Source organism: Schistocerca cancellata, chromosome 4 (assembly GCF_023864275.1).
Source record: "Schistocerca cancellata isolate TAMUIC-IGC-003103 chromosome 4, iqSchCanc2.1, whole genome shotgun sequence".
In the NCBI taxonomy this organism is placed as follows: Eukaryota; Metazoa; Arthropoda; class Insecta; order Orthoptera; family Acrididae; genus Schistocerca; species Schistocerca cancellata.
In genome coordinates this window covers 682,273,573-682,281,270 of record NC_064629.1, presented here as the reverse complement: position 1 = coordinate 682,281,270, position 7,698 = coordinate 682,273,573, and the positions used below count along the sequence as shown (strand labels likewise).

At 41.9% G+C, this 7,698-nt stretch overlaps 1 pseudogene; it reads right to left on the bottom strand.

Moving 5' to 3' along the window:
- Positions 1-6,172: 6,172 nt before the first annotated feature.
- On the bottom strand, positions 6,173-6,290 carry LOC126186052 (5S ribosomal RNA; annotated as a pseudogene).
- Positions 6,291-7,698: the final 1,408 nt, after the last annotated feature.

Below are 7,698 nucleotides of genomic sequence, written 5' to 3'. Positions count from 1 at the left end.
GTATTGCCGGTACTTCACACGGAATGTTACTCGGTAACAAACCACTAGAGGACATAGCTTTAGTGTACGGCATAGGAAGAACAGTGTATTAAAACTCTCATTACTTATTGGGTTTGCAGTCGATGCTGCACCTCGAACTAAATCTTTGACTGAAGATTTTTATCGTTGCATGGTAGAAATCGGCGTAGTCATCTGGCCACGCCCTTCTGGTAAATCTTTGCATAAAGTTTGTTTAATCTGTTCGAGCTCTGTTTTAACAGATTCACAAGAACTGTCACAATTCGACACGGCAGCAGAGACCGTTCCACTCACAACTCGTCTGAATTTGGAATTTATCACTGATTTCCTTATCTTTCTTTGTTAGCCATTGGGAAAAATCGTCAACAATGATTTTGCATTGATCCTTAAACTTTTTCCACTTTCTTCCCTGCTCATCGACGAAAGTATTTACTTTACTCTCTAATTGTTTTACGGTATCGCTATTTGTTTTTGCTTTTTCATCAAAACTGGTAAAGCCAGCGGAATATCACGACGAGCTCTTTTCAACTGTGACACGTCATTTACTGTTGTACTGCATAGACAAATTATTAAAAGTAGCACATTATTAAAATTAACAGCTAATTCATTGGAGTGTTTTTTTTTTCTGTTCTGATTTAAAACTCTTAAAATCCTTAAGTAACTGTTATAGCAGTGACATAAAAGCAATGGCTCTAAGCACTTTGGGACTTAACATCTGAAGTCATCGGCCCCCTAGACTTAGAACTACTTAAACCTAACTAACCTAAGGACATCACACACATCCATGCCCGAGGCAGGATTCGAACCTGCGACCGTAGCAGCAGCGCGGTTCCGAGCTCGGTCACAACGGCCGGCATTTACGGGAATCATTGCCCATTGGAACATTCGCCTTACGTGAAATGTCACCAGTTTCAAAGACTGCATTTGATGTTTGATTGTCTGAGAAAATATCGCCTTCACACAGATTTCCAGTTAAAATGTGTACCAGTGTTTCAGAGCTCGATTATGGTTCGGACTCCGAAACATGAGAATTTTGCACATCCATAGTGTCAAGTTCGTTTTGCTCAGCGTTCATCTGAACATTATTGTTATCTGGTGATCCGCTGTGTTATCTTTTATCTGAACCATAACATCTATATTCAATAAATTCATTTTCAAAAATTTTGAAAGAAACCAATACTTGGGTACAACGTATAGTAATCAGACTTCGTAAATCATGAAAAGATAATTAAGGTAGGTTCTATGATTGGTCATGCAAATTTGCGTGTAGGCTGCTACAATGGTGGCCGATCAATTAGATTGCCTTGTCATGACTTCCACGGCACCGCGTCTCAAATTAATGCTAAAACAGACAAATATGGGTTAGGACAAGGTAGATGTCTTAATTCACTATAAATAAGAATATTTCAGAGTTTAACTGATATATTGACATAAAATATGCAGACATTAAAAATACTGCATCTTCCATCAAAGCGTGCGTGTACATTGAAAGCTAGGAACAGAAGAGAGCGGAGGAGAAAAGATCCCTCTCTAAAGAAACTGGAATAATTTGTTTCAGCAGAGATTAGTTCACATTTTAAGAGTCACACACTTCGTTTACATAATTTTCTTACTACGTCGCATCGTTTCATCTGTGGAGCTGTCGTTTATCAAAATAATGTAGACAAAGTATAAAGTTGTACTACAGTCTAGTTGTCGATAGTAGTATCTAGTTACAATATTATGCCCACTTATGCCACAGAATCTTGCTCAAAAAATCTCGCACGCAGCTTCAAATTCTATCTCGGCGGATTTAATTATCTTACCTATTGTGACAGATACACCATATCCATTTCCCATCAGCCTATCATTCTGATATACGCTTGTATTTTACCCAAAATCTCACTGCTGTCAGTTTCAGGTCTTAACCAGCTTTCTGTATCTAGTATTAAGTGAGCTCCTGCTCTTTAGGAGGGCTTCAACTCTGGCAATTTGTTGCAAATGCTTTTGGAGTTAACAACTAGGATTTTAGTACTCTCACTGTGGGGAGCTTTCCTTTGGGTCTTACACTATTAATTCTTGGCCTCCTACAGCTGTCTTTTTTTGTACTTGATGGAGACTCACCTAATCTAAAAAGCCCTTGTGTACACCCCTGACACAGTCAGCTACCTGGGCAGCGGCCTTTGATGTGTAATGCACGCGTGACCCATTTAGGGGGAGCTTACAATTCTCAACCCCTATGGTGCGAGTGAAGAAAGTTGCCGCCGAGCTTGTCACAGAACTTTTGAAGTGTCTGGTTCAGTGCTTCCACTCGACTGAAAACCAGGGAGCCTTGAGCACTTCTAGCGACAATGCTGCAAATTGTGTGTTTCGCTGAAATTCCATGCGCAAGGCTGGTCTTCTCAACCTTCTCTGCGAATTGCTGGAATGCTTCAAATATGCCCAGACGACACGCATCTTTTGTTCCAACCTGCACTATAGTCTGGTGATGGTTGCGCCCTGTTCCCTAAATGGGAATAGCTTCGCCAACATGTTGAAAGAGACCCCCTGAATGCACCTGGTGTTCCTTCCTGTCCATTGCTGTCATTTTACTAAGGAATACCATTATATCTACTGTACTTTTGAACTGCGGTTGATTAACAGACGCGTACCCTTCTGCGTTTGCCTCCTCTCGACAGAGGCCGAAGCAGATTTCTCCAAAACAGGTGAAGTGAGTCCCACTGGCTCAGTTTCGGTGACAGACAACACTTTGAACTTGTTGGTTGTGGGTATAACACAAGTCCTGCTTGGTCCCTGGCTACCCTGTACGGGGCGCTTAGACCCACTGTTGAAGCGTCACTCACAGTCAGGTGGACGAGTAATGACAGATCCCATACTTGCTGCAGAGGAGACAGAATCCACAGAAGAGGATGGTACTTGAGGTACCATTGGTAACTCTGGTACATGACCTGTGGGGAGCTGATTCGCAGAAGCTGTCAATCATTTGACAGGGCGATTTCCTGCTGCTTACAAGCAACAACCAACTCATCCCGTATTCAACAGCATTCACACTGGGGCTGCATTGTGGCTTGTGCAATATTTTGCAGAGCAGTGAACAAATAACAGTAAACGAAGTCTTCTGATTTCTCTGTAATCAGTTGAGCTAAAAATATTACTAATTCTCTTTAAGAACTGAGGTAACTGGTACACAGATCGATATTCCTGTTCGCCGGCTGGTGTGGCCGAGTGGTTCTAGGCGCTTCAGACTGGAACCGCGCGACCGGAACGGTTGCAGGTTCGAATCCTGCATCGGACATGGATGTGTGTGATGTCCTTCGGTTAGTTAGGTTTAAGTAGTTCTAAGTTCTATGGGACTGATGACCTCAGATGTTAAGTCCCATAGTGCTCAGAGCCATTTGAACCATTTTTGATATTCCTGTTTGGCTAACAGAAAAACCTGTGGTAAAAATTACTGTTTTCCCAAAACTTACTGAGACTATAGTCGATATAAAAACTCGAAAATAATATCACTTTACGATAAATATAGATAATATACGTTCCTTTTGAAAGGGAAAACTAGGTGTGACACAACATGTTAGCTATAATATGTACAACAGTAACTATAGTCCGATTAAAATTACTTGATAGTTGACGCCTACCACTTGCTGCTACAGTGTTGCCACAATCGCTGCCGGCTTTCGCTCTGTTATAGGAGACACACAAACGCTGTGCGTCACTTCACAAATGCTGTTAAGGTGTAACGCGGAGCAATGCTGGAAGCGGCCGCAGCGAGGTACGACGGACGGAAATGAAATGGGAGATGCTCTGTCGACAGCTGATCAATCACTGAACTTCGGCATACGACACGTTTTGTATCCCTGGGTTTAAACTCATGTCCTAACCTAACCACAATCTCGTGATGTGCCATGTACCCGAGAAAACAGCGATAAACAATTTGCTGTAGGCATGAAATCACGATCGCCTTGTTCACGGCGATTAAAGCTAAGCTTTACGAGCAAGTTGAAGACAGAAAATTTCAATTTCAGAGCTAAAATCAAACGGTAATTTATCTCTGTTATTGGTTACCTGAAACTATCATCACACTGGCTACAGGAGCTGTCGTGTTACCAACCGACGAGCAGCCCTGTTTGGCACTTGGTTCCGGATTATGGGTGGCGCAAACAGATTCCGAAAGAAAAAAGAGTGATAGGAAGAAAAATGGGAGCAAGCAAAAATACCAATACGATTTTGAAAACGCAGCTGAAGGATCCACAAGTGCGTGGTTAGTGTTGCGTATGAAACGTGTGTATGTCGTTAGTATCGTTGTGTGTGTGTGTGTGTGTGTGTGTGTGTGTGTGTGTGTGTGAGTGTGTGTATTGTTTTTGGTGTGGTTATCATGTGTGATGAAATACAAAATAAAGGGTCTGAACCGGGATTTGAGATCGAAACACATCAAGAAAGGAAGCCGGACAAGGAATTAGAAGTGGACTAACTAATTATTGGGACAGTTTGGCAACGGTGGACGGTTCGGGCGTGACGTTGAGCGCCCTGAATGGAGGAAACCAGCTCAAAAGCGTGAAGTGTCAACTATTAAATAATTTTAATTAGACTGTAGATCACAAACGCCGATTTACTACGTAATAGCCTACGCACACAATAACCGTAACTTCCTAAATTTTCAAAGTGTGCGTTTATTCGCCTTGATATGCGCTGGAATTCCGGGTGAAGTATTCTTAGAGAATAACTGTAAATCACAAACGCTGATCTGCTATGGAATAAAAGTCGTAACTGACGAAAATTTTCAAGAACATACTTTTGTTAGCGTCCGCCTCAAAAAAACTTATTTCTTTCGTAGTTATACAATGAAATCAGCAACGACAGTACATTTCTCAGCCAGAAGTGTTTACAAGGGGCCATATTATTGCCACAAGATGGACGAACGCGAGCTGGTGGAAGTGGGTGCAGCTCCACTGCATTTACATCAAACAAAGAATCATGTCAGAAAGAACAAGAGAAATCTGGCTTTGTGGATACGTCCTTTATTAAATAAGTAGATTGCTTCAGAAAATGTAACTAGTGAACTGGTTCTGGAGACATACCTGTTCCAGCATTTTACCAGAACGTCAAAACATGATTTCGAATACTCAGTACAAGCAAATGGTCCAAGTATTGCTACAACAGATATGAAAATAAGAGAGTGGATACCAGTTAGAAACCAACTGGCGATCAATCTTCGATTCTCAGCCACTGATGATTTGTGCTGAAGTTTAATATACCTCTTTCAAGTTCTCTACTTATCAGTAAGCTTCTTGGTACCAGAAGTACGCAATGATTTGGTATAAAGCCTTAAAGATTTCATCAAGGGAAGGTTGAAATAAAAATAAAATTTTTATTTTTGTTTTGATTTTGTTCACTAGCACACATCACTGTTTATACTATTAATTTCTGCTTTAAGTACGTCTCGAGACAGTTTGAACCTCATGGCAGTAAGTGTAAATCATACGGGTGGAGAGCCACCTGCACTCCCATTGTTCCTATGCAACTTTTTTACATCACGTTTGGCATAGTTTCGAAAGCTTCGGAATTTTTTGTATGTTTAATGAAGTATGACCCCGAGATTATCGACGACAGCTTGCCAACTGTTTTTTTCCTGATTACGACCTTTGTATACGTTACTTTCGACGTCCAATACCACTGGTCGTAGTTGAATCGCGCTTATAACATTCGTTGTTCTCTCGTTTGTCCATTTTCCGTTGCTTTACATAACAAACTCAGGACAAAAACAACTACAAAACATGTGGCTATACGTACACGTACAAACTTTCAAACAAAAGCAAAACGGTACCGTTTCCGCTCAGACGCCTGATAACAGTGCTGTCGGTGAGAGTAGTGGGAAACAACGGTGAAAGCGAGAGGGCATCTACAGACAGAGACAAAATATGGCCCATGTAAACACACATTAAAGGTGCTGGACAACATTGTCAGGCTACACTGTAGCGCTCCGTCTTCAGGCAACGAGTGGCCTACCGGGACCATCCGACCGCCGTGTCATCCTCCGTGGAGGATGCGGATAGGAGGGGCGTGGGGTCAGCACACTGCTCTCCCGGTCGTAAGATGGTATTCTTGACCGCAGCCGCTACTATTCGGTCGAGTAGCTCCTTAATTGGCATCACTAGGCTGAGTGCACCCCGAAAAATGGCAACAGCGCATGGCGGCCCGAATGGTCACCCATCCAAGTGCCGACCACGCCCGATAGCGCTTAACTTCGGTGATCTCACGGGGACCGGTGTTACCACTGCGGCAAGGCCGTTGCCCAGGCTACACTGTAGGCAATGTGTAATTTTTTAGCCCACGTAAACATATCTTTACATGTTGAAAATAGTAAGTTTTGTGTTGTTGTTCTTTATTTTTCTGGTCTACTGAGTTTGTTTCTTGTGTATAATATTAATAATATCGACTTGTGATGTGGCTGTGTGTCAACACTATAACAAGAAAAATGAAAGTAACAGTATTACACGTCATAAGTTCCAGAAATATGTGCTAGGTAGGATGAGTCCTGCAGAAGTTATAGCATTAACATTAAAATTGCTACTATCTGTAGCACCAATTTTAAGAGAACGTTTATATACAGGATGTGCAGGCCGAATTATTGAACCTTCTACCAAAGATAAAGCCGACTGCAATAAACCTTAGCACCTTACTAAAGCCGTTTCTGCAGGTTCTTCACCTTGTAGCCACCAGATATCAGAAAAAAATGGCAGACAGAAAGCTCCTGAAAACTGCAAACGTGCGCGAAAGTAATCGGATTCCTCCTAATATCGTGCAAGACCTCCTTTTGCCCGACGTAGTGTAGCAACTCGACGTGACGTGGACTTTACAAGTCATCGGAAGTTGCGAGCTAGCATCCCATAGGTGTTCGGCCTCACATGAGGTTCCTCTTCGTCGAAATGTCTTGGCTCAAACTCGTCTAGGTGTTGAACTGCACGTGTCGCATTATACGCCCTAAATTAGACCCTTCGGTTAAATTGTCTGGCTGATGGCAATTTTGTGAAATACAAAGTTAACATAACAATTAATAACAGTAATAATAATATCAGGAACTAAATTAACGACCCATAAATGACGTAGGCCACACAGTTGCGATTTGGTTAGAATAATGTTTATTCAGAAAGAAAACTAATAGCCAAAGTGGTCGTATTTAGAGTTACTGTTACAATCGAGTGCATATCCATTTGACGCAGTTCGATCATTCACAATCTCATCGCGAAATACAAGTTATCTAAGCTAAAAGTTGGAGTTCACACCAAGCACGCGGTTGCTCACCGCTCAGAGACTAAGTCCCACGATACCACACAATGCGAAATTGTTGTTTCACTTCCTAGTTGCCTACAGACCGACTGTCCGCTTTCGCGTCTCAATCCGAACTGTTCCCTTTGGTGTCTCCAGCCGAACTGTCCCCTTTCGCGAATGCACCAGCATGTCCGTCCCCGGCCACGTTTTCCGCATGCCGAATATCCTCGCTCAATTGACTACGGCAGTTCCCTTTCCTGAAGCCGTCCATCTGATTGTCTACAGCTAATTCTACATTATTTTACATTTTAACATATATAAATAATCAAAGCTTGACCACTTTCACGTTCTAAATAAAGTGACAATAATATCCATTACATCAGAAACGTTAAATTCTTTTACATAAAACCAATACAATTTCCTTCTTAAATT